Source organism: Chionomys nivalis, chromosome 7 (genome assembly GCF_950005125.1).
Source record: "Chionomys nivalis chromosome 7, mChiNiv1.1, whole genome shotgun sequence".
Lineage (NCBI taxonomy): Eukaryota > Metazoa > Chordata > Mammalia > Rodentia > Cricetidae > Chionomys > Chionomys nivalis.
In genome coordinates this window covers 1,175,077-1,202,912 of record NC_080092.1, presented here as the reverse complement: position 1 = coordinate 1,202,912, position 27,836 = coordinate 1,175,077, and the positions used below count along the sequence as shown (strand labels likewise).

General features: G+C 47.6%; 1 long non-coding RNA gene across 1 annotated transcript; it reads left to right on the top strand.

Moving 5' to 3' along the window:
- Positions 1 to 232: 232 nt before the first annotated feature.
- On the top strand, positions 233 to 5,041 carry LOC130877963 (uncharacterized). The gene is made up of 3 exons (XR_009057420.1): positions 233 to 385; positions 3,056 to 3,112; positions 4,660 to 5,041. It is a non-coding gene; the product is annotated as an uncharacterized LOC130877963 (long non-coding RNA).
- The last annotated feature ends 22,795 nt before the right edge of the window (positions 5,042 to 27,836 follow it).

Sequence of the window (27,836 nt, the reverse complement as noted above, 5' to 3'; positions counted from 1 at the left end):
AGAGACAGGTGGATCTCTGTGAATTCAAAGCCAACCTGGTCTACAAAGTAAGTTCCAGGACAGGCAGAGCTACACAGAGAAACCTTCTCTCAAAAAAATCAAAAAAAAAAAAAAAAAAAAAAGAAAGGAAGGAAGGAAGGAAAAAGAAATGAAGAATGAAGAAAAAGAAAAAAGAAATAGCATCTTAATTTCTTTTTGAAAATTAACTATGTGTATTTTGCCAGGTGGATGGATGTGTTGCAGCCTGATAGAGGCCATCAGATACACTGGAACTGTAGCAGCTGTGTGATTGCTGTGAGCCGCCATGTGGGTGCTTGCAGTTGAATCTGGATCCTCTGGAAGAGAAGTGTTCTTAACCAAGGAGGCATCTCTCCAGCCCCTAGAGGTAGCATCTTTATAGATGTAGTCAGACAAGGCCACCCTGGACTACGGTGGGTTCTACCTCCAGTGATATAGATCTTAGATGAAGAGGGGTCAGGAGCAGTGGGTGGTTCACACTTTTAAAACAAGCACTTGGGACATGGATGCAAGTGAATCTCTATGAGTTCAAGGCCAGCCTGATATTCTTAACAAGTTCTGGGCCAGCCCAGGCTAGTGAGATCCTGTTTGAAACCTTGGGAGGGAGAGAAAAGGGGAAAGGGGGGATGAAGGGGGCATGGAGACTCAGGCCAAGCCTGGATGGATACAGCTACAAGCTAAGGAAGGCCAAGATGAGGGAACTCCCAGAAGCTGGGAAGAAGTGAAAGGCCTTGCCCTGAAGTCAGCAGAGGGAGTGGACCTGCTTCTCCCTGGGCTCCGAGTCTCGGGAATGCTCTTGGGCTGGATTTTGTTTTGAAATCACAAGGTATGTGTAGTTTGAACAGCAGCCACAGAAGCAAACACACCCCCTTCTTTTCTCTCCAATTGTTCCTGTCCCTGCCTCTCCCATATCTAGGGTCACTTGGTACAGAAAACCCTTGTCAATTATCAGGTGGTAATAGCCCCACCCACTACAGATCCAGATGGCCTCCACTGCTCAGGAAGACAGACTTTCTATTCTCAACCACACCAGGCCCAGTGCCCCAAGTAAAGAACGCCCACAGACTAAACTCCCTCAGCTCCAAGCCAGGCTGTGACCGTCACAACTAGTGGTTTCTATGGCTTGGCCTTTGTTTCTGCTGCTGTTGTTTAGTGGGTGTTTGTTCGGTTGTTTGTTTGAGACGGAGTCTCATTATGTAGCCCTGGGTGGCCTAGAACTTGCTCTGTAGACCAGGCTGGCCTCAAACGCAGAGATCTGCCTGCCTCCGTCTCTTAGGTGCTCTTAGGTGAGATTAAAGGTGTGCCCCCAGGTCTGGCTTTGGTTCTGATTTAGCCTGACTGGAGAGGTATTGAAGGCTATGCAAGAGAGAGAGAGAGAGAGAGAGAGAGAGAGAGAGAGAGAGAGAGAGAGAGAGAGAGCCAAGCCTAAGGAGCAGTCTGGCCTGCCCTCTTCCCAGACCAAGACAGATGACTGAGCAGAAGCAACATATTAGGGCTCTTTACAAAGAAAGGTATTTGGTCTCAACAACGAAGTGTGGTTTACTGTAAACCCCACTAAATAGCGTTAACCTCGGAAGCCATTCGCCTCCACCCAGTCGTCAACTTCCCACTGTAGCTGCCTTGGAAAAAAAAAAAAAAAACCACTATGTAGAGGGCCAAGATGTGGGCCCCAGCCCTCACACCTGTGCGGTGGACTGAACAAGCCCAGAAGTGCCCAGAACCAGGCGGGAAATCCAAACAGAGATAAAGGGAGAAAGAAGGTGGAATCAGAGAGACACCAGCAGCCACCAGACAAGTCACGAGTCTCAAGGCAAAATATAAAACAATAGAAATGGGTTCATTTAAGTTGTAAGAGCTAGTTAATAATAAGCCTGAGCTTATTGTTATATTATACTATTGTTAATTACAAACTGACTGAACAGTTTGTAATTAATATTAAGCCTCAGAGTGGTTATTTGGGAACTGGCAGGCAGGAGAGTACCTCCAATTACAACTCACAGTTAGGTGAAGTCAGTTTTCCCACTCCTCTGCATCTCGGCTGTTCTCTTAACATTTCTATTGATAGAATGTTTTAAAAGCTTCTGTTTTGCTGAGGTGAAATGCTGGGTAAGGATGCTTGTTCTGCCTAAAAGATGCAAGGCCTTGTGAAAACTGAGACAATTTAGTCAATAGCTGGTGTCAACTGTCATTCCAAAATGGTAAAGGTCACGGTGGACCCTCCAGCCAACCATAGCCATGAGCAACACCCAATGTACTCAACTGAGGAACCATCCATTTGGTGCAAAAAGCCTTTCACGCCTGGCTATTTTAAACCATTCTAGTTTGGGAATTATCTGTTATGAAGCAAAAGCCATTAAGAACATTACAAAAGGCCACTCCAGGTTTCCAACTCTGGTCTCCCACTTCTAAGATCTCAAAAGTGGAATCTGTGGCCCCAGAACTTGAAAAGGATGCTTGAGAAGGGAGTATCCAGGGCCAGACGCCAGCAAATGCTAAGTAGCTGGCCGGGCCATCTGTGTTAAAGAACTGTCCCACCGTAGTCTCTAGGGCAGTGATTCACTTCAGAAGCAACCAGAGGTTGGATACTAGAGGTTGTGCATTTTCTCTGATCTCTAGAAGCCTGAAATTTGGGGGAGAAAGTAGACAAAAGTAAGCCAGTAACCCCCTGTGCATGCTGTTCATTCCAGGTCCTCTGCTCCAGGGTCCCCACCATCATCTAGGCCCCCACCCCTTCTTATCCAGACTAGCCAACTGTTGCTGCGTTCCTCAGCCACACTGCACCTTTGGTTCTGCTCTCAGATGGCTCATCTTGCCAAGATTCACACTGAAACCACTGCCAAGGATATTGTAAAATGTGAGCTTTATGCAGTTGAGGAGTAAATGTCTTTCCCGTGCTTGAGAGTTCTCTCTCTCTCTCTCTCTCTCTCTCTCTCTCTCTCTCTCTCTCGCTCTCTCTCGCTCTCGCTCTCTCTCTCTCCTTTCTCCTGAGTTATCTTGAGAGCTGATCATACGCCCCTTTTGCCCTTCTATTTTTCAGCTATGGGTTGAAGAGCCAGCAGACTCTCTTCGGCACCATGTACTGGCCTTTTAGATTGTGAGTCAATTTAAACGTCCTTCTCTTTCGTGTTTCTTAGTCTGAGATAGCAGCAACAGAAGGCAGACTAAGAGAGTCTCCTCCAGAAACCAGAATGTTTTCCTATATGGAAAACCAGACTATGTCAGTCCTATTTTACCTACAACAACCTCCATTGGAGTCTAGCAGGATCTAAGCTCTCATCCGGGCCTGGGAGTCCACGGCCAACCCCAGCCCTTGCCACTCTGTCCCTGCACAGATAGATAATCTGCTCCTCTCACACACCGGCTCTTTCCTGCCCCTGGGCCTTTGCACACGCTGTTCTTCTGGCTGGCTGCTCTTCCCCTGTGTTCTTGCAGAGTCCATACTTTCTGATCCTGTGTGTCTCAAACTCAAAGGCCAAAATTCCATTCCTGTGTCCTCATGATGGCTTTTGCCCTGCCCTGGAATTGGCACTCCATGAGGTGAGAACTTTTCCCTTTCTGAACTGTGTGCAAGGCCCAGGGGGCATGTACTGCAGTGTGTTTGTTTGTAGACCAGCACTGTGGTGACAAGTCCCTTCCTGACACAGATGGTTCTGAGCCACACTGGGACATCTGCAACTGTTCTCCACTCCAGCTGGGCTCCCATTATCCCAGCCCCCTCACAGCCAGCACCAGAGCTAGGTCACCTGCTGGGAATCACCCCCACTCAGCAGGACTCTTCCTAGTAAAACCTTAGGAGCGCTACCTTCCAGATCTGCAGCTCCTGTATGCACAGAACGTGAGTGCCCAGATCCAATGGGCACTGATGCATGCTGGGAAATTCAAACCACAATCAAAGGTGAACTTTTGCCTTTCCCCTTTGTCTACAAATGTGGGGTGGCCCAGCAGCACTCAACACATATGACAGATATAGATGGTGCATCCCTCTCCCCACTCCTGACCCTACCCCAAAGCAAGACAACCAAAGCTGCTGCTTCATCACACAGGACTCCTGGCTCTGACACATCCCCACAGGCTGTGGTGCTCTGTGAGCTGTGATCCCTCGGGCAAACCACTCAACCCTCAGAGTTCTCTCCCAAAAAATCAGAAGGGGCTGGCATGGTGTTGTGTGCCTTTAATCCCAGCACTCAGGAGACAGAGGCAGGCAGATCTCTGTGAGTTCAAGGCCAGTCTGCTCTACAGAGTGAGTTCCAAAATAGTCAGGACTGTGTGGAGAAATCTTGTCTCAAAAAAAGGAAGGGACGGAGGAAGGGAGGGAGGGAAGGAGGGAGGCAGGGAGAAAAGGAGGGAGGGAAGGAGGGAGGGAAGAGGGAAGGAAGGAAGGAAGGAAGGAAGGAAGGAAGGAAGGAAGGAAGGAAGGAAGGAAAAAAGAAGGAAGGAAGGAGAGAGGGAGGGAGGGAGGAAGGAAGGGCGGACAGACGAGAAAGGTAGAAGTACCGCCCCCAGGTACCCAAGGAGGTTTCTAAGAGCTGAGTTCAGCTCCAGACAGAGAGTGCCCTCAAGAAATGCAGCCGCTTCTACGGTGTGCACAAACCTAGCTGAGGAAATGTCTAAAAATATATTTTATTGGATTTTCCTTTAAAGCTTCAGAAGAAATACGTGCCCTGAAACAATCCAGCTTCCCAGATACCCTCTGGCACGGTGCTCCCAGGAAGAAGAACTTGGCCTCCTCCGTCCACCAGAGCCTCTCCCGAAGACCCTCAGGCCTCTCAGACATGAGCTTGGTTCACTTTTAAGCTCACGTCTCTCGAGTGTGACTTTGTTCACCTTCACACACATTTTCCTAGGTTAACACAACAGACTACCTCTGGTGGCACACTTGTGAACTGTCTCCAGCCCTTCCCTCCTTAGCAGAGCAGCCTTGGCCATTTTCTTTCCCGATGACAGAGCCCCTGGGTCAAAGGATGCAGTTTCAGTTTGAGTTTTTGTTTAATGAAAATGGGTGACTAGGTAAGTGTGTGTTGAATGATATGTGGATTGTAGATGGGCTTGTATGCCCACACACTCTCTCACACACACAATAAATAAACACATGTAATAAATAAAGAGATGACTTGTCCTGCCGTTCTCTTGGAACCTGACTCTCCAGAGTGTAACCTTGGCTTCTGCTCCTGGCCCACCTCACTACTGTGGCTTGCTCATTCTTTCCCCGACTCTGTCTGCCAGGCTCAGATCATGGGGCGCAGGTAATTCTTGGTGGGCCTGTCTCCTGGAGGCGCCCTCACCCATGAAGCATCTAAAGTTAGCAGATGCACTCCTGGAATCCCAGCACTCAGGAGGTGGAAACAAGGGGTCAGACTCCAAAGTCAGCCTGAGCTACCTAGAGAGAATAAAACAAAACAAACAAAAAACTCCGGGTTTTTCTCACAACTCTTCACTAGAACAACCTTGAACTCGATGAGCCCTCTAATCCCCAGACTCTGAGTGGTGCAGACTTTAGGAGACCATGTCTCTTCTCATTTAAAACAATTATATTTTAATCATATTCTTTCCCTCCCCCCCAGCTCCGCCCCACCTCTGGCCACGCCCACCTCCAGAGTAGACTAGGCTGGTCTCACACTTTCTATGAAGCCAAGAATGACGACAGTACATCTCCACCTGACCTGTTTAGAGCTGGGTTGTGGGGGGAGGGGGGGAAGCTTCCATGTGAGGCAGACACACTGCTGCCCGTCACAGGCCAGGCAGCGTGGTATGACCTCCAGGTTGCCATGCCTCCACAGTGTTGTCATAATTCCCCTTGTGACATCAGGGTTGCTGTACTAAGACAGCCAGTCACTTCAGAGTCAGAAGTGACCCTAGGGAAGAGACTTTAGAGGAGAAGAAGGCACATGCCCAGGCAACCAAGAGCAGAACAAACCCCCGGGTGGGCCTTGGACCGGCTGAGCCCACAAGGGAACTAGCCACCCTCTCTTGAGCCTGTCAAGTCTGGTCAGCTTCCAGGCAGTCATTCTCCCCTCCTGTAAGCAAAGGGTCAGTGACCCAAAGTGACCTGCCCAATCCTGCCTGGGCCAGTTTCTCGAGCTTACACTGGATACTCCAACTGTGTTGCCCATGGCATCTATCTGTCCATTCAGCAAGTATCTATTGAGTATATGCCGTATATGCCAGGCATAGACCTCCGTGTCAGAGGTCAGGAGGGTGCTGACCTGAGAAGGGCCTCACTCCCAGTTCTCATGCACCCCAAATACATCTGCAATATATTCCAGGAGCTCGTGTGTCAGCTGTATAGCAAAGGGACTTTGCAGTGGTGGTTAAGTTAGGAACTTTGAGATTGTGCTTAGTCATCTAAGTGGGCTAATGTAACCACAAAGGTTCCTACAGGATAAAAGTTTCAGGAGATCCAACACCCTCTTCTGAACTCTCTGCATGTGGCGCCCATATTATACACACCTGCAGGCAAAACACCCATATATATAAAATAAATGTCTAAAAATGTTTTGTGATGTATTTTTTTTTATCTTATATGCATTGGTGTTTTGCCAGCATGTATGTCTGCATGAGGGTGTTGGATCCACTGGAAGTGTAGTTACAGACACGTAGGTACTGGAAATTGAATCCAATCGGATTCTCTGGAAGAGCAGCCAAGGCTCTTAATCGGTTGCTAAACCATCTCTCCAGCCCCTAACTCTAAAAAAAAAAAAAAAAAATTAAATAATTTCAAAATATCCACAGCAGACATTTTGCAAGGGTGGGCCTATGATGGTTTGAAAGAAAGGAGTGGCACTATTAAGAGGTGTGGCTTTGTTGGAGGAAATGTGTCACTGTAGGGGTGAGCTCTGAGGTCTCTTATGCTCAAGCTACTCCCAGTTTGATGCAGAGTTACTTCTGCTGCCTAAAGATAAAGATGCAAAACTTTCAGCCAGTCAGTCAGGAATGACACACACTTTTAATCCAACCACTTTGGAGGCAGAGGCAGGTGGATCTCTGTGAGTTCAAGGCCAGCCTGGTCTTCAGAGCAAGTTTCAGGACTCCAGGGCTACACATGAAGAAACACTGTCTTGAAAAACAAAACAAAATGATGCAGAACTCTCAGTTCTTTGTCCAGCACCATGTCTACCTGCATGCTGCCATGCTCCCTGACATGAAGATAATGGACTAAACTTCAGGTCAGTCCCAATTACATGTTTTTCTTTTTAAGAATTACCATGGTCTGTTTCTTCACAGCAATAGGACACTAAGACAGGGCCCTTCTGCGCACACAGCCAAGTACAGGTTGCATGTGCAAACCCATAGAGCTGGCCCTGAATCCCACCAAGATCAGCTGAATACAATGGCCTAATCAAAGCAAGAAGCAGAGCCTCAGAGGCCTCAGAGAGTACATGATGATGACCTCACGCCACAATGATGACCTCATCCCATCTAGGTGAGGAAAGCTCCTCAGGGTGGGCTGTGCTTATGACATCACTGGGGCCAGGTGAGTGGGCACAGAAGAGAGGGAACACCTCTGGAAGGAGTGTTTTTTTCTCCTGTGAGCCTCTTTCTTCGTTCCTTTTAGGACTTTAAAAAGTTTCCTAATCTGGCTTTGCACACTCCTTCCCTGATAGTGACGCCACCTTCTGGACATTTCTCAGTCTTCTCCATTTCCCATCAGTGCCCTTGCTCTGTTCCAAGAGCACCCATCTCCGACCCCTTCCTGAACACCTGGTTCTGCACTGACCCTCACTGTCAGTTCATGACTGTCTTACAGGTTTGGAGACTGAGACTCAGAGATATTAAGTGACCATGATAATCAAGCACTGCTCGACAAATGTCTCACTCCAATGCTGACCCCAGACTCCCACTGCACCCACTGTTCCAAGGACTCTGATCCCCACCACATCCCAGGGTCTCCTGACCGGAGTCAGTATGGCTTTCTCTCTTGCAGGCTTTCTCTACTTTGGGTTTTCCCTCAGCAAACTGACTTAAACCAAAGGCACAGTAATAATCATTATTATTGCTACTGGTGCTGACTTGGACAGGCTGGCCTTGAACTCTCCTGTCTTGTCCTCCTGTCTTGGTCTTCTCAGTTCGGGAATGACAAGCACGTGATACTATGACTGACCCACAAAACCTTCTTATAGCCACCTGCTTTGAAGCCATAGCAGAAAGTAACGGCAGGACCAGGAAGATGAAATAGTGTTAGATATCCACAGTGTGCCTGCTATCAATCCAGCATTTAGGAGACGGAGGCTGGAGAATTACAAAGTCAAGGCCAGCCTGGGTCATACAGTAGGTTTAAGGTTAGCTAGCCTATGCTAAGTACATACATACATACAAACATATATACATTTTTGAAACCCTGTTGGTGTGGGACAATTCTGTATTCTGTCAATTAAGTTTTAAATAAATGCTGATTGGTGAGTAGCTAGGCAGGAAGTATAGGCAGGACAACCAGACAGGAAGCAGAGGCAGGGCAAGGAGAACAGTAGTATTCTGGGAAGAAAGAAGCTCTTTCCGCAGTCCTGTCTAGACACTGAAGAAGCAGGATGTGACCTCCCCCACTGAAAAAGTTACTGAGCCATGTGGTTAACATAGATAAGAATAATGGGTTAATGTAAGTTATCAGAGCTAATATGAAGCCTGAGCTAATGGGCCAATCAATTTATAACTTATGTAGACCTCTGTGTGATTTTCTTTGGGACCTAATGACTGTGGGAGCTCGGCAGGACAGAAACCCCAACAAAGCAGGCCCGTCATGTTACACCCTGTCTCAAAAATGACCCCCCTAAAAAGCTGCTATACACATAATCCCAGCATTGAGAGGTAGGGATGGGTATGAGGAGTTCAGGGTCAGCCTGTAAGTGTGAGGTCAGCCTAGGCTATATTTGATTCTGTCTCAAAGCAAAGAGAAATGGAAAGAGTGAGACAGAACAGCACCAGAGACAGCTGAGTGATGGTCTCACTTGGTGAACTCCTCAGGCCCAGATGGTGCACTCTTCCAAGTCACCCCCCTGCGGCTGTCTGCTTGCATAGAAGTGTGGGGACTCTTGTCCAAGGCCACCACTCCAGTCCAGTGCCTGAGCAAGAGACCTGAGCACCGTGGGGCAGAGGAGCGCAAGCTGCTGAAGAACCTCTGATCCCAGGCACCCTGAGTAAGTGTTGTAGACAAACCAACATAGAAAACTGTGTCTTCCCTCCAAAGGAGAATTAGGAGGGACATTTGCCTCTCAAAAGTGTTTGCAGCCAGGCTGCGGAGTGAAGTGACTCTCTCTGCTGCTCTGGCTCTTCCCTCCTTTGTTTATTTATTTATTTTGGGCTTGGGGGGGTGGGGGGGGTTCTCTGTGTCTTGTCTGTACTAGAACTCCTTCTGTAGACCAGGTTGAGCAGAGTGTGCCGCCAGGCATGTAGCCACACATGGTAGCAGCACCGTGCTCCCAGCACTTGAGAAACTGAGGAGTATTATGAGTTCTGGGTCAGCCTGGGCTACATGGTGAGGTCCTGTCTCAGAAACATAAAGTCAGGGATGGTGTGGACCATGCCTATAATCCCAGACCTGGGGAGGTGAAGGCAGGAGGATTGGGATTTCAAGGTCACCCTCAGCTCACAACTCAGTGAGTTAGAGACCAGCCTGAGATGTGTGAAACCTGGTCTCAAAAAGTAAGAGTGAAAGAGAAGGGTTTGATTGGACCATGGATGATTCTGGTTTCTTGTTGCCTCTATTAGGGCTGCGGTGCCAACTATCTTTATATTATAAATGTCTATATTTGCACAGCGCATGTTCTTGTCAGTCCTTGGCTTGTTTTTTGTAAGTGCCATTCTGACACATATCAGGGAAATCCCACTGTTGTTTGATTTTGCATTTCCCTGATAATGACAGTGTTTCACGAACCTTGCTGCCACTGCTAGAATTGCTTCTTGCTGTTTAGCTAGTGTGATGCAGGAATTCCTGATACGTTTCTAATATTGGCCTTTGTGGGAGTTATCTCTAACCATCAACTTGACACAGCCTGGACTCATCTGATGGGGAAGTCTCAAAGGAGCGATTGCTCAGATTCAGTTGACCTATGGCTTGTCTGTGAGGGCTGTCTTCACTGTCACTTGACATAGGAAAGTCCACCCACTATGGCCAGCACCATTCCCTAGGCAGATGGTCCTAGGCTGCATAAGAAAGCTAGCTAACCATGACCCATCAAACAAGGTAGCAAGCAGTGTTCCTCCATGGTTTCTGCCTCAAATTCCTGCTTGAGTTCCTTCTCTGACTGTCCTAGGTGATGCACTGTGACCCGAAATGTAAGTCAAGCAAACCTTTTCCTCCCTGAGTTGCTTCATCCCCGAGTGTAGGTGTTTTATCACTCAACAGAAAGAAACAGAGACGTGGTTCGTGGTCAGGTTCTCCCACTCTGGAGTTGTGTTTTTGACTGTTCTGCTTTGACTGCTATTGTGCTGTTTTTGTAAATAAAGTTTTATTAGGACAGACCTGTTTACTTCTGCATGTCCAAGGTTGCTTCTGACCTACATCAGTTACTTTCCTAGCACAGACATGGCAAGAACAGTCCATCCCTGTGCTACACAGAATGCTTGCCAGCTCTTGCCATCGCCACAGGGGTAGCCGGTAACTGAGGTCAGGCAGAAGCACCAGGGTAGAGATGACAATCAGCCAGGTGTGGTGGTGCATGTGTACAGTTCTGATACTCAGGAGTTTGAGGCCAGCCTGGGCTATAGAGTGAGAACCCTGTTCTCAGGCACCATAAGCTGGGACACAGCTCAGTGGTAGAACATTTCCCAAGTGTGAAGCCCTGGTTCATCTCCAGTGCCACAAGAAGAGAGAAAATTACAGTAGGTAGAAGAGGAAGAGGAAGAAGGAGAGAAAGGAAGGGGCTATGCCCAAGCATTAAAAAGATCTCCACTGGGACCAGGGATGATCCTGCCTGTGGGTTCCTGTCCTGTGGTAGCCAGTCCTTGGCACCAGGCTCGTGACATGGCACTCCTGATGGAATTAGGACAAGAGGACCAGCGTCAGCACTGGGTCCCACACTACTGGACCTGGGTTGTATTCACCTCTAGTCATGAGATTACATCTGAGGTGACAATCACACACACGACTGACACCACAAGTCTGTCCCTCAGTCCCCGCTCCTCTCCCAGTGACTGCGAGCTGCCTTTTGCTCAGAGAAAGAAGACAACAAGGTTACTACCCAATAGAAGGTACTGAGCAACTCCAAAGCCAAAATGTATGGCAGCTTCTAGAAAAGGCTTCCTCCTCAAACGGTAGGTCAGCCTCTGAGCCAGGATCTCTGCTCTGGCACCTGTGCATTTGTTGCCGGACTGCAGACATGGTGCTGGAGTCAGACAGGAGATAAGAGGTGGCTCAAAGAGGGGCTTAACCATTGTGTGCCCTCAGATATCACTGCAGCACTGTGTTCAAGACTACCAAGTCTCAGGCTGGAGAGATGGCTGAGCAGTTAAGATGCTGACTGCTCTTCCAGAGGTCCTGAGTTCAATTCCCAGCACCCACATGGCGACTCACAACCATCTGTAACTGTGGTCTCATGGGATCTGATGCCCTCTTCTGGTGCAGACATACATGCAGACAAACATTCATATACATTAAATAAATAAATCTTAAAAAAGAAAGAAATTGCTGGGTCTCCTCTTATTGTCTACATGAGTTCTCCTTGCCCACCTCCTGCACACCAGGCTCTGGTTAGCTGATCTCACTGGGGCAGATGCGCAGCCCAAGGCTATTGTTACGTCATCCCCTCTCTGGAGGAACTGAAACAGAAGTCCAAGATTTACCTGCAGTACATATGTAGCGGGGGCTGGAGTACCATCCTGTATGATAGTCTACTTAAAGCAGGCTTTCCTTTAGAAAAGAGTACATTTTTCTTTTTTCTTAGATTCCTTTCCTACATAATATATCCTGATTTTGGTTTCCCCTCTTTCTACTCTTCCAATTTCTTCCCTATCTTCCCTCTCATCCAGATCCACTCTCTTTCTATCTCTCATTAGAAAAGATCAAGCTTCTAAGAGATATTAATAAAATATAACAAATAAAATATAGTAAGGTAAAACAAAGACTGTCACATTGAAATTGGACAAGACAAACCAGAAGAAGGAAAAGATACCAAAAGAAGGCACAAAAATCAGAGTTCACACACTCAGGAGTCCCACAAAAGTACTAAACTGGAAGCCATAATTTATGCGCAGAGGATCTGGTACAGATGTATATCACCCCTGTGCGTGCTGCCTAGTTTGTGAGGTCACATGCGCTTTGTTCAGGCCAAGTTAGAGGGCCTTGTTCTCCTGGTGTCCTCCATCCCTTCTGGCCTCCTCTTCCACAGGGGGTCCCTGACCTCCAAGGGGTAGCATTTGATGGAAAAAATCCCATACAGAGCTGTGTGTTCCAAGGTCTCTGTCTCTCTTTACCCTCCCTCCTCCTTCTCCTTCCCCTCCTCCTTCCTCCCCACCCCCCGCGCTCTGATGTCTGGCTCTGAGTCTCTATATTTGTTCCCATCTCCTGAAGGAGGAAGCTTCTCTGATGATGGTTGAGCAAGGGACGATCTGTGAATGTAGCAGAATGTCATTAGAAGTCATTTTATCACTACTTTTGTGTTTGTTTTAAGACCAGTAGTAATTGATTTTACCCTAGGTCCCTAAAGTATCTAGTCTCTGGTTCTTAGTGTCAGGATGGGCTCCATTCGTGGAGGGGTCTTTAGTCAAATCAGGTACTGGTGGCTCATCCCACAAGCTTTCTATCCATTGCACTAGTGTATCCTGCAGGCAGGACACCATTGAAGATCAAAGGGTTTGTGACTGGCTGGTGTTTATGCTTCTCCTTTGGTAGCACGTAGGGTGCCTGCCTGTACCAAGACACTAGAATGTAGGGGTGAAGGCTCTATGTGGGCACCAGCATGGCTTCTCCATGTCCAGTGAGTTATGTGGGTGTTGTCTTCAGCAATGGAGGCTAACAGTCTATTTTCTTGGCAACATCCTGGGTCGTTTAGGGGTTCCCATGAGACTGTTTGGCCAACAACTAAATTAGGTGTAACTCATTCTTTGTACTGGAAGTTTCATTTAGTGATGAGACATCCAGTGGGGGCTCTGCCCCCCCCACTATTTGACAGTTTCATTTGGATCACTGTCATATAACAAACCTCATAAGATTATATATATATGGAAGTTTCTATCACATATTTTAGCTGTCTCTTCCCCGCATTCCCGCCCTCAACCCCTCTCCACTTCACCCTACTGTTCCACTTCTTCACCACACTGTTCCAGGCACTTCCCTATCCATTCACAATTATTTATTCTATTTCCCTTTAAAAATGTAGATTTTTTTAAATTGTAAGTTAAGAAAGGAGAAGATTTTCACGCCCTTCCAAAGGCTATGAACTAACTTATGTCCCTGTTCTATGCTTCACCTCTGTTTCCACACGTGGAATTATTGTGACGATCACTGCTGTAAGCACATGCTGTGGGACTGGAGTCAAGAACATGAACCGCTCTTACTGAGGACCTAAGTTCAGTTCCTAGTACTCAGGTGGTTCATAACCACTTGTAGCTCCAGCTCCAGGAGATGGAACACATTCTTCTGGCTTTCATGTAGGGAGATAATATTACTTAAGCATGCAGGAAGTACAATCAAGCAGCTTCCAAAGCAAGCAATATATGATGGAGACAATTAGCTACTGAGCAATCACCCAAAGTCTCATTTTGCAACACTGAAGCAACAAACTTTAGCTAAGGCCTGGCAAAACTGACAGACCATTTTCAGAAGCAGGAAAACTTTCAGAACTGTCTTACCCTGTCTTGGCAAGATTTGACAGTCTTTTTCCTTGTGTCCTACTTATCCATTTAGAACACCATATCTTTGTTAGTGGTTGAGGTATGGGTAGTTCCTTGCCCAAAGGTCAATTGTGCCAAGAAGAAAAAGAAACTCCAAGTAGAGTGTGTCTTCTGTGCTCAACATTCTCTTGGGAATAGATTGGTGCTGTCAGGAGCAATCATGTCCATGTCAACAGAACCCTCAGTTATTTAAATGCCACGTTCTACAGATCCTTGAAGTGGTTGAAGATTACCTATCTAGACAGAATACAATCTCTATGTATCTAAAGAACCTAATTGATCTGACTGTATGTACAACAAACATGAGCAACTATTGACCTATAATATTTAATACCTGTATAACTTAAAGACTAAAACTTCATGCCAGAATATTAAATAATCTGTAAACAAATGTGCAACAAATGAGGACAGTGACCTCACAATGTAAACAATCTATAAGTATCTTGATCAGAGGTAGGAGTAATATATAATGCAATATGAAAATATACCCTAAAAGTTGTATCAATATACAAAATGTCCTAAACCAAGGTAGAAACATGCATATATACAATCTGACAGAATAACTTTGCATAGGTGTACAAATAATGTAAACAAAAATAACAAATATAATTTGAACTTGTATTAATATACAAAAACTATGCCAATGTAAATTATCCATAAATGATAGCTCACAAATATTCACTCTATTACCCACTATTATTATCCCTTTTTTTAAAAAAAAAAATTAAAACACTGCTTGACCCATTAGCTCTAACTTCTTATTGGCTAACTCTTACATATTAATTTAACCCATCTCCATTAATCTGTGTATCACCATGAGGTTGTGACCTACTGGCACAGTTTCAGCACGTCTATCTTCAGAGGCAGATCCATGGTGTCTCCTGACTCCACTCTTCTTCCTCCCAGCATTCAGTCCAGTCCTCCCAACCTACCTAATTTCGGCACTATCAACAGGCCAAGACAGTTTCTTTATTAATGGTAATCACAGCACACAGAGGGGACTCCCACATCATGTATATACCCATACACACATATACATAAATAAAGATTTAAAACTTTAAGAAACACACACACACATACACTGTGAAATAATCTGTAGCCCAGACAGGCAGGAAAAGTCCTGATTTGTTAAGGATGGAAAAGCATCCTGAGAAGAGAAGCCCTCAGCCCTGTCAGTCTCCAGGGGTGATGATCAAATAGACAGGAGACCATCCCCAGGACACACAACCCCTAAGCCATGCCACTGAAAGAAGATAAGAGTAGCCTGCCTCTTTCCAGGATATTACCTCATGGAGAGAGTATCTGAGGCTACCTCATGGAGAAGGTATCCGAGGCTACCTCTTAGAGAGGGTATCCGAGGCTACCTCTTGGAGAGGGTATCCGAGGCTACCTCTTGGAGAGGGTATCCGAGGCTACTTCATGGAGAGGGTATCCGAGGCTACCTCTTGGAGAGGGTATCCAAGGCAACCATTTCCTCCTGACTCAGAGCTTCACATGCATAGTCCCAGGAAACTTTCCCAGTTGCCTGTGACATCATCGTTATTCTTAACCATGCTGTCTGGGGGAGGACAAGGGCAGGCTAATGGCCCAACTATGCTGCCCACTGGGCTATGAGATGAGCAGAGTCACTGATCACCTGTGAAGTATTTAAAAGGGACATGTAATGATACTAAAAATACTTGGGAAGAATTCCCAGGACAGCCAAGTTCCCATCAGATCTCCACCTCCTGTGGGAGACAGAGGAACCAGAAAGCCCCTCATCTATTATGTCTACAAGTCTGTTATTCCATTGATTCAATACCCCCCAACTGCAGACAAGTTGAAACATTTGGGGGAGAAATTAATCCATAAACCCAGGACCCAGAAGATTATGAAGAGTGTGCCAGCCGCCAGACTGTTCCCAGCACAGATGCATCTACTCTCTAGTCTGCTTGCGGAGCTAGAATGAACACTTGAGCGCATTGCAAGCCCAGAGCTCGAAAGGTGCAGAGCCAGGCATGTGAGGCGTGTGAATTTCAGATCCTGTCAATCACATGTGTGCAGGTAACTGAAGAAGAGGGCATTGAATTCCCTGGAGCTGGAGTTATAGGGGATATAAGCAACCCAAAACATGTGCTGGGACTAGAACTTGGGTCCTCCATAAAAGAAAGGTGCCACCTCCCCAGCCCTGATATTCATGCATTTTAGCCCAGCTTAGCCCAGCCAGGCCTAGCAGCAGCACCCCTAAATACCTGAGTAAGGGAAAACTGAAAGAAAGAGAGATATTCCAGAAGGGGACTAGGACGGCTCTAAACCAGGAGGGTTCTAGGGCAAGGGAAGGGGACAGCTCTTCTGTGTTTGGTGGGGAGGGGCGGAGCTGGCTTAGACAGAATCTCATGTTGCCCAGGATTTCCCTGAACTTCTGAGTCTCCTGCCTCTGCTTCCCGAGTGCTGAGAAACAGGCACATGCATGGTATGTGCATGATGGAGTCAGTGCTGAGGACCAAGTCCAGGGCCATTTGTCAAATACTTTACCAACTGAGCTACAAGGCAATCCTCCTGCCTTTGTTTATTGGGAGGATCACAGGCCTGTGTTACCACACCCAACTATGTCAGGGTTTCATTTTGATTTCTTATTTTTCAAAATATGTGTATGCAAAGGGGGTGCACACTAGAAAGGATGCTGGATCCTCTGAAGTTGGAATTGTAAACTGCCCAATGTAGGGGCTGGAAGAGGAATATATGCTCTTAACTTCTGAGACATCTCTCTAGCCCTATGTCAGACAGGGTTTCTCTGTAGCTTTGGTCCCTGTCCTGGAACTAGCTCTTGTAGACCAGGCTGGCCTTGAACTCAGAGATCTGCCTGCCTCTGCCTAAGTGCTGGGATTAAAGGCATGCACCACCACCACCTGGCTTATGTCAGGATTTTTTTAAAAAAAGATTATTTATTATGTATACAACATTCTGCCTGCATGTATGCTCACATGCCAGAGGAGGGCACCAGATCTCATTACAGATGGTTGTGAGCCATCATATGGTTGCTGGGAATCGAACTCAGGACCTCTGGAAGAACAGCTGGTGCTCTTAACCACTGAGCCATCTCTCCAGTCCATGTCAGGACTTTTAAGTGATGGTTTGATCTTCGTGAAGTACAATTCACTTGCCGCCTACTAACAAATAAGTCAGATGACAAAACAATTGTCCCAGGGGTGCCATGAAGGACAGCTGGCTAAAGATTTGGCCACCCCAGGCTGCACTTATGAAATCCTTCCACACACTTTCTATTGAAAGACCCTCATTTTTAAGGGTGGTGGGAGAAATCCCCCAGTCTCAATAATTCAGGCCAACAGATGCAATCAGCAAGAGGTGTCTTTATTGATTACAAAGGCGCCTGTGGGTGCAAGAGTAGCTTATGCCAACTGCCCACCCCATGCAAATTCAAACAGCCATATTTATGGGGAAAAATGATTACATAAGAGGATAGTATAGCACAAGCATTTCATTGGCTCTCAAATTGGTGGGCTTAGCTCATCCTGGGAATGGCCCCATGTCTATTCTCGAATTTCCCCGAAAAACCATAAAGACAGATAAAACACCCTGCAGCAAGTTGACAATTTAGATAGGATGTCTTGGGAAGTGGAGTATCCCTCTCCTTAGCCTAGTCAGTGAGTCTGCAACCCATAGATATCCAGTTTTAGCATCAGCTGAGCCTGGGGGCCCAGCTAAATTTTCAGCAGAGTTTAACATAGTACGTAGGCACAGGGGTCTTTCAAGTATGGGGGGTCTTTCACTATCACCAATGTCATCAACTGGGTGACGAGACCTGTGACCAAGGCAACTTCAGAGGACAGCATTATGGGGGAGGGGGGGTGGCGGGGGAGGGAGCTGGCTTTTGGTTTCAGGGGGTTAGAGTGGCTGCCCATCATGGCAGGGAGCAAGACAGCAGCCGGCTAGCATTGCACTGAAGCAGTACCTTGATGGAGGAAGGTCATTGGTTAAAAATAAAGAAACTGCTTGACCCATTTGATAGGCCAGCCTTTAGGTGGGTGGAGTAAACAGAATAGAATGCTGGGAGGAAGAGGAAGTGAGCTCAGATGCAGGGCAGCTCCTCTCAGAGACAGACGCCATGCTCTCCTCTCTGAGTCAGATGAAGCTCTGACCCAGGATGGACGTAGGCTAGAATCTTCCCGGTAAGCGCACCTTGGGGTGCTACACACATGAACAGAAATGGGCCAAGCAGTGTTTAAATGAATAGAGTTTGTGTGTTGTTATTTCTGGTGTAAAGCTAGCCGTGCAGGAGCCGGGCAGGACGAAAAGCAGGCCCGCAGCTCCCACTACAGTACCTGAGAGCTCACACCAGGTTTACAAGCAAGAGGCAGGGAGCTAACTGGGAATGGCACCAAACCCAAAGCCCACTCCCAGCGACACACCTCCTCCAACAAAGCCACACCGACTAATTTTTCCCAGACAGTTCCACTTACTAGAGAGACCACATATCCAAATATATGAGCCTACGGTGGCCATTTTTCACATTTTTCATTCAAACAACCATTTGTTTCAGGTTGCAAAGAGCTGCCCCCTCTCTGAAGAGTTCCATTCAAGCCCGTGGATAAAGTGATGAGGTCAAGGCCTTTGCAAGTGGTATTGTCTTGTTCTGTTTTGAGACAGGGTTTTGCTATGTAGCCCTGGGCTATCCTGGAACTCACTGTGTAGACAGGCTAGCTTCAAACCTCCTGCATTTGCCTCCCAGTGCCGAGACTGCAGGCATACTTCACCAGGTCTGGATGACTATTATTTTAAAATTTAAAGCAGGTTCATAGTTTGAGCACTTACTGGGTAGGAAATACAGGATCAAAACATCCATTTGTTCATTGCTCCCAGTTTGGCCATGCCAGCTGCTTGAACCTCAGCCCACACCAGAGACATCTGCCTCACTAGAAAGGGACAATCAGACCCTTAGGGCAAGCCGCGGCTGGGGAACAGGGATGGAACCACATCTGGGCCAAGCTGGGAGCCCCAGACAAGTGGCCTAAGAGTCTGACCTTCAACCATCAGGGTCTGCGGTAGTCCCGGTAGGCCCGCGTGTGTTTCTGGACATTCAGGCAGAAGGCGAACTTTTGCAGCCAAACTCAGCAGCTCAGCAGCACGTAGGCTTTAGTTTCCCTGCTGCAGGCATGGGTCTGGGAGGAACGGCTTGTTTTCCCTCTCCCCTAAAGCACTTTCCTCAGGAAAAAGAAAAGGCTGCAGCTGTGAGGAGAGGGAGGGGGCCATCGTAAGTGGCCTCTCCTGCCAGTTTGCAGGGTCAGGGTGTAAGTGGCCTCTCCTGCCAGTTTGCAGGGTTAGGGTGTAAGTGGCCTCTCCTGCCAGTTTGCAGGGTCAGGGTGTAAGTGGCCTCTCCTGCCAGTTTGCAGGGTTAGGGTGTAAGTGGCCTCTCCTGCCAGTTTGCAGGGTCAGGGTCTGCTCTTGCAGTCCCCTCCTTACTCCGCTCCTTTCCTGTGTCTGATCTCCAGGGCTGGGCACATTCTCTCTTTTCCTTACACTGACTACATGAGGTACCAAGTCACTGAAAGCCTTGGTGCGGTACAAGCAGATATGAGCAGACAAGGAGGGTGATGCCCTGGAGTGGCACTCTCCCCTTCCCCACACATTCAAAATGGAAAGTTCCAGAACAGGGGTGTCCCAGGGTGGGGGTGGGAGGTCTTTAATTACCACTAATAACAACAGTTCCGGGCTGGGTCCTGTGCAGTTTCCCTTAGGCGAAAGAGACTGTTCCTCCTTTGTCTCAAGACCACCCTTGGGTGCATCCTTCCTCCCCATTGCAGGAACCCAGCAAACAGTCTGTTGCTATGAATCCTGTAGAAATCTAGCCTGTGTGGGTGCCACTCAGCAGTTAGCTGCGTGGAGAGGGCTCCCCACAAAAAGCCCCAAGAATCTCTCCTCACCATTTATGCCTTACTTTATCTTCTTCTAGAACTCATGGTTCCTCCCAAATCATCTCTTCTTCTTGTAAGAATTTAATTTCCTTTGTTCGGGTATGATAGGAAGGGGAGGGTGGTGTCGAGGACCAGCCTCGACAGAAATACTTCTTACCGGTGTAGGGGTGTGGGAATTTTAGAAATATAGTAAAAAAATATGGAGACACATGAAATAACAGGACAGAAACCACAGAAAGTATTGGGAGGGCATTCCAGTGACTGAAACCCTGAAATTTATTTTTCACAGCTTTTATACCCACGTAGAAGGTAACAAAAGACTTTATCAACATGATACAAAGGGTAACTCACACAGTTAATCGCTTTATCACTCTGAGACATCAAATCTTTAGCATTCTGTTGTGCAGGTACAAAGCTGCTCAAGGTCACAAATCTTCCCCAGGTGACCTCATAGTTAAAAAAAGAAGGAGCAGAAAGTACATTTGCATATCCTGACCACCTGTCAGGATGGCTTGTTGCTGTCTTAATTTCAAAAGAACCGAGCAATCACCTCCTGAATTGAGTTTGCCTGTCAAATCTCTAAACTCTCTGACCTTCAGACAAGGTGGGAATGCGCTGCAGTTTTCGGCCTCCACGGGGTGGAACGTGCCTTTCACGATGCATTATTATTATTATTATTATCATTATTTATTTTATTATTTTATTTTATTATATAGGTTTTTGTTAGCCCAGGCTGGTGAGATTGGTAACCCAGTTCCTCTTGCTTTCCCCTCCTGAGTGCTAGGACTCCAGAGGTGCCCCTTCATACTTCCTACCTGAATTCATCTTAAGCTTTCCTACCTCTCTGCTTTACCTGCCTTCCGTCGATGAACTCACAGAGGCAGGGACTTCGTCCCTTCTTTCCCTGTCCTGTATCACCACTGTTAGGAGGAAGAGCTTAAGATTTTTCTTTTTTGAAATGCACACAAAAAGAAAGCATTTTCTAAGAAACCTCCTGAAATTACCTGGCGCAAGTGAGAAGGAACCACAAAACCCGCAACAAACCCGCTTAGGAGTTTATTAGAGGGGGTGTGCACAGGCCTGGGAAGTCAGTGTGCAGAGAGAGATGGCACGTCCGGCTCAATCCCCAAATCCTACATGGTGGAAGGAAAGAACAGACCCCACAAGCTGTGTTCTCACCTCCACACTTGCACATACATGCACACAAAAATAAATATAAAAAAATTTCAAGGAACTCTCAAAGGTCACTTTGCCCCTGACCTTGAGTGTGTCCCAAATCCCTGTGAAGAGACCTGGAAATCTAAGATCAGCTGGCAGTAGGGAATTGGGGGAACCTTGCTTGGATGAGAAAGAAGTCAGAAGTCCTAGACTGGACGGCAAAGAAGTCTTATTGCTAAGTCACCCAGTGGCTCTGAGCTGGTCATTTCCCAGTGTGTGTGAGGCCTGGTGTCAGTTCTCCCCGGGACAACAAAGGACAACAATGAGTAGGATGGATGGATGGTGAGCTTGGCAGGATCACTCGGCAGACAAACTCTGTGGGAGTTTCTAGCCTGGATCAACTGTGGTGGGAAGACCCACCCATCCCACAGGCCGGGATTTCTGCGGGAAGGGGTTGAGCACCAGCGTTCATCTCACCCTGACTGTGCAGTGGGACCCTCAAACAAAGTCATAGCAAACCCTTCCTCTTCGAGTTGTTTCTATTGGGTATTTGTTGCAGCGATGAGAAAGGTAACCCACCTTTTATAATTTTTTTTTAAAAAATGCTGCAAGATTCCCGGCAGCAGTAGGCAGCAGAAATGCTGTAGGTCCCAAGTGGAGGTAGCGGGCCATGTGGCGGCAGACAGCGGGCTCTGGGAGCAGCCAGAGATGGCTGCCAGAGATGGCTGCCGGTCCTCGAGCAGTGGCTGGTCCCAGGCAGGGAGACACATGGCAGGCAGGCAGGAGACAGAGACATGGATAGACACGACTTGCAGAGTGAGGTTGAATATTTATTTAGGGGGTTATGAAGGGGGAAGAGAGGGGGGCAGAGAGAGAGAGAGAGAGAAAAGGAGAAAGCGACAGAGAAGGGGGGAAGCGGAGAAGTGGGGAGAGAGGCAGAAGCAAAGCTGCCTCTCCGAGAGGAAGATGGGAAAGAGAGCGAGCTCAGGCGGGAAGCTGAAGATCATCCTGCCTCAGCAGGTGGGGAGGGAGTGGGCGTGGTTTGTCTCTTAAAGGGACCAGGGGCCAAAACCATAACACCACCCACCTAGCTAAGGCTTCCTCACTCCCAAACAAAGGGACAGGGCTTCCCTCAGAGCTACCACCATTGCAGTTCTTGGCTTTCTCAGGAGGAAGGGACATCTTCCTGCCACGGTCTCCCCTCTGAGATCTGAGTGAGGCTCCTATCTAAATAGGAGACAAGGGAACAGCAATTTAGGAGCTGGATCATAGCTTACTATTGTGAGGGGCCAGGGCAACAACAAGGGGCTGTCGGAATTCACAAGTATAGGATGTCCACTTAGCCCTGAATTTACTTCTTCCTCTACCCCACACCTCATGGTGGTATGAACTGAACATCGGGCCTTATAATGCAGGGCAAGCTCTCTACCGCAGCTCTAAATTTCAGATCAACAATATATAATATATTATATATATAGATATACACACACACACACACACACAAATGCGTGTGTATGTATGTATATTTAAAGGTTTACTTTGTGTGTGTGTGCCACTTTGCTGGTGCATGCTGAGGCCATCAGGTCCTCCCTGGAGCTGAAGTAACAGGCAGTTGTGAGCTCCTCTTTTGTAGGTGTTAGAATCATACCTGGGTCCTCTGGAAGAGCAGCAGGGACTCTTAACCCCTGAGCCGCTCTCTAGTCCCCAGAAATATGCTTTTTAACTGTGACTCAGAGAGGCACAGCCAGGGCCAGGACGCATACAACTGTTTCCTTTCTGAACTATAAGTGTCACGTAAAGTGTGGAACACCCTTTTTGAGCACCCCCATGTCCCTTGTGTCCTCTGTGTCCCTCCCTCTTCCCACTCCATTCCTAGACACTTTCACTCCCACTTCGGTATCCACACTGCCCCTTTCCAAGGACAGAAGAGTTGCAACTTGGTGATACAACCCCACTGGCAAGGGGAAGCAAGGGCCACCAGTGCTGGAGTGGGTGAGAAACCTTTGCCTTGAGTATCAGTGACAAGGATGGCAAGACAGGGAGAATATACAAAGGGCATTGGTCAACCTCACTGTGAGAAAGTCCAAGAAGCCCATGCACAAAATTCCCAGCCAGGAAGGCCAGTTCAGCCAGGAACCAGGCATGCGGCCTCTCCTGCCTACTTATGCCAAGTGGCCCTTGCTGTCCCAGCCTGATGTCATCTCCAGCCACCCAAGACAAAATGAAATCTACCTAAGAGCTCAGCCTTAAACCCTCCAACCCAGAAGTACCCCAGGAAGAGGGACGGTCTTAGCTCTTCAGCATGTGCCTAGCATCCGGCGCTGGGGCCTGGCCAGGCACAGCTGCAAGATCAAGAGGCAATGTTGCCACTCCATGTAGAGAGTGTCCCAGATCATGGCCTCGTTATATAAAACCCATAGAAAAGGGGTCCTGTGGAGACTAGCCGTGACCAGGGGAGTGAAGAGTGGGGTGGGGATGCTGTACACACAGAGTTTCATTCAGAACAAGGCAAGTTATGACACCTGATGACCCCATGCTTATATCATGCATCCAAAACTATGAAATGGAAAACTCTAGAAGCAACATGTATGTTTTCAGCTTTATACTGCACTGTGTTCTGTGAGATCCTGGGCCTCACACCTGAGACTGGAATCTTCCTTGGTGTGGAGTATTCACACTGTATATGCTGTCCTTCCATTGCGCACATGAAGAAGGGTTGTCAAGGAAAGCAAGGGCTATGGTCAGGAAATATCCTCTCAGGCAATGATGGTCCAAAGCTGTGGTCAGGTGACCCCAATTTCTAAGCCAATAATGGTCCCAAAGTGCAAGAGTCATGATACTCGTGATTTAAAAATGACAGAGAAGCCAGAAGCCATGAAATGTTGAAATTGAATGAAGAAGTGAAAGTATGGGTAAGGTAGCGTGAGAGACAGAGAGGGACCACACTCACATGACTATCACCACTGCGTGTGCGTACTGCTTTGTATTGCATGCGTGTGTTTGAAGTGAGTTAGCATGCACATGCATGTAAGTGAAGGCCAGAGGGCCATTTTGGAGGAGGGGCTGCTTATTGGTTCCTGGCTGCTCAGTCCCGAAATAACCACTGCTTGGCCCATTAGCTCTAGCTTCTTATTGGCTAACTCTTACATCTTAGTTTAACCCATTTCTAGTAATCTGTGTATCACCACGAGGCTGAGGCTTACTGGTTGAAGTTCCCAGTGTCTGTCTCCGGAGGCTCCATGGCTTCTCCCTAACTCTGCCTTCTTCCTCCCAGCATTCAGTTCAGTTTTCCCTGCCTAGCTCTGCTCTGCCCCGCCCTGCTCCACTATAGGCTCAAAGCAGTTCTGTATTCATTAGCAGTAATCACAGCCTACAGAGGAATTCCCACATCACTCCTCAAGTGCCATCCAGCACTTTTGATGCAGAGTCCCTCACTGGCCTGGAGCTGGCCAGCAAGCCCCAGAGATCCACTCATGTCCTTTCTGAAGTGCTGGGGTTATAAGTGAGCACCACACACTGACTGGCTTTGGGTGCAGACTGAGGACCCGACTCATGAGTGTACAGCAAGCACTTCACTATTTCCATAATCCTCTAGAGTATTTCCAGAGACTGGGTCTCACTCCAAAGCCCAGACTGACCTGGAACTCACTATGTAGTTCTGGCTGTTCTCAAACTCATAGCAATCCTCCTGCCTCAGCTTCCCAAATTTAGGGATTGCAGGAGGGAGCCACTGTACCCGCTTTATTAAATATATCACTGTAGTAGCACTACTTTCCCATTAGTTACTGCTGTGTCTCTTATTCTACCTAACTTGTGAGTGAAACTTCATCATAGGTTCAGACTACAGGAAAACACAGCATTCACATGACTCAGTACTACCCATGGCTTACAATGGGGTCCTGGGACACATCCCCATGGAGGAGTTGGCACACTTGTAAAATATGAGTACGGTGAGAGCCATACTCCTCTATATGTCTAATAGGATTCACACAACCGCTTAGTAACTTCTCGGTATGGACCGTGTATCTCACCAGAGCTGTTTGAAAGGCAGCTTCTCTTGGTGCTCAGAGAAACAGTCAAAGAGGCCTGGGTAGCCCAGCTGGAAATAATCTTCCTAGCCACGAACTCTCCTGGGCTTCTTAGTCTATGAGACAACTTGGGGGCAGGTCCTACCCTTTGTAGAGGCCCTCTAACCTGAGGCCGCATCCCCAGGGGAGGATGAGCAGACAGTGCCAAGGAGGGAAGGGAGCTGTGTTTGCATAATCCACTCATTTTGTGGCAGCCTCTTGGGACAACAGTAATCAGTCAGATGACTTGGGCAGGGTGAACTGCTATCAGTGCCAGCTGGGGCGAGGGACATGGGCTGAGATCTGGGCTCCTGGGTCATGCCCTTCCTATCTCTCCCATCCTCTGGGACCAGGAGAAGGAAGACTCTTGTCATAGCTATTGCCCTTGGCTTGGTACTGTCCAAGAAGAACAGAACTCCTCTATCCTTGAGGCACCAAAAGGCGTCCTGGGCCACTCTCCCATTTGCTCAGAGACAAGAGGCTTTGGCAATACTTGCTGGTGTTTGTGGGTATGACACTGGACTCAGGATGCCTGGGTTCAAATCTTAGCCAGGTCAACTTTTATATTCAAAAAATGGCCACCATACTAATAATGATACTGGAAAGGACAGTCGATCCATGAAGCCATGAGCATGGGACTGAAGACAAGAGGGAGACTCCAGAACTGTGCAAGCTGACAGGAAACTTGGAGTGTCTACATAGGAAAGCTGCAGGCAATGAGTAGAGTCACCAGGACAGAGGGGTTGTACAGGCTGCAAACAGCAAAGCCATAGGGAGAGGCTTGCCTAAGCCCTCTGGGGTCCACATTCTGCAATCACATGTCCCCTCTGACTTGCAGGCTGGCTGTAGTCTCTTCTCCCATTCTGAGCTTCCATAGCCTACCATGTGGAACAGGAACTTTACTCATGGAAGAACATCACTTGCTTTTGGAATCTTACAGGAGTCTACAGAGAGGTCTCTATGAGTCTCAGAGACTGTGAACTTTGTAAACAGTATTGGAGTATCTACTAAGAAGCTGGGGACTCTGGAAAATGAACTGAATGCCCTTTGGTAGAATGTTTGAGTTCAGCTATGTGCTGTCCTCCAAAGGGACTCAGGTGTTGAAGGCTTGGCCCTCAGCTAGGATCAGTAATAGGAGATGACTGACCACGGAAGCTCAGACCTAGTCCATGGGCACAGATGGATTGTGGCCAGAAGGAAAATTGGTAATAATTAAATACAGGCTGGAGCAGAAGTTATTCTCTATAAAAAAGGCACACACACACACACACACATATATATATATGTATGTATGTAATACATATGTAAATACTTATATATTGTAGGGGTGGAGCTAGAACGGAAGAGTCAGCACGTCCAACTAAAGCTGAGTCATGACCAGAGTCAAGCTTTGAGTTAAAGGTCATGAGAAAGAAAAAGGAGAGAGCCAGCTGCACACAGGTGCCCTCTGACCTCCATCATAAGTGCTATGGTGTGCATGCCTCCTTACCCACAAACAGTATATGAAAATCCTTTGCCATGGTTTGTGCTGGTCTCCCAAAGGCTCTGGTGTAATCAGCCAGGGGCACAGCCAGGCCTCTGCTTTTAAGCCCCAGTGCAGTCAGACTCTGAAAGCAGTGTGTGGTATGCCTTTCCAAGCTGAAGCAATGGCTGCTTGGCTCCCTGGGATGGAGACATCTGCGTGGGGCTGAGACTATCAGCTTCAAGCTTCCGATTTTACATGTGGCTTCTTCTGACTGGGCCCACGGGTTCCCAGAAGAAGGTATCAGAGATGAGGTGCTGAGGACACCACCCCAAAGTCTGTAAGATGTGAGACTTTCTCTAAAGTGGGAGACAACTTGCTCTCTCCTAAACTGGGACCTCAAATTTGGACATTCCTGGATTCTAATCCCTGTGTCTGTCTCCTTTCTGACTCATTTTTGTCACCCCAGAATCTAGTGTGCCACGTGATCAACAAACAGCTATTGGACAGACAAGTGAGCAGTTTACTGGCTGGGAGACACGATGATGCATACATTCCCAGCCTTTGGGAGGCTGAAGTAAAGGACCCATGTTCGACGTAGACCTGAGCTACATAGTGAGACCCTGTCTCAAGAAGGAAAACAGAGAGAGAGAGAGAGAGAGAGAGAGAGAGAGAGAGAGAGAGAGAGAGAGGACCAGGAAGGGGATGAGGACAGCAGGGATGGTCTGGGAGGTCATCTTAGTGGGACATTACAGTAGGGGTTGCTACACTGAAAGAGGGAGGGGGTGGTATTGGGAGCTTGACCAATGTCCCTGCCCTTACCTGTGCAAACCAGGGCTGTTCCCTCTAGACTCCTTGGCAGACACCTTTCATAAGCTAATATTTAATGTTAGCAACTAAAAGCAGCCTGGCATGGCAGTGAACTGTAGTGAGGAGGCGAGCAGGCCTGCTTTTTGTCCCGCCCGGCTCCCACACGGCTAGCTTTACACCCAAAATAACAACACACAAATTGTATTCATTTAAACACTGCCTGGCCCGTTAGTTCTAGCCTCTTACTGGCTCTCACATCTTGATTAACCCATTTCTATTAATGTGTGTAGCACCACGAGGTGGTGGCTTACCGGGATGATTCTAGCCTACGTCCATCTCGGGTTGGAGAATCATGGCGACTGCCTCACTGTCTTCTTCCTCCCAGCCTTCTGTTCTGTCTTCCCTGCCTACCTATGTGCTGACCCATCAGGCCAAGCAGTTTTCTTTATTAATTAACCAATGAAAGTAACACATAGACAGAAGACCCACCTACATCAGTGAACACTTTTAATCCCAGCACTGGAGAAGGAGAGGCAGGTGGATCTCTGTGAGTTTCAGGTCAGGTCAGCCTGGTTCACAGAGCAAGTT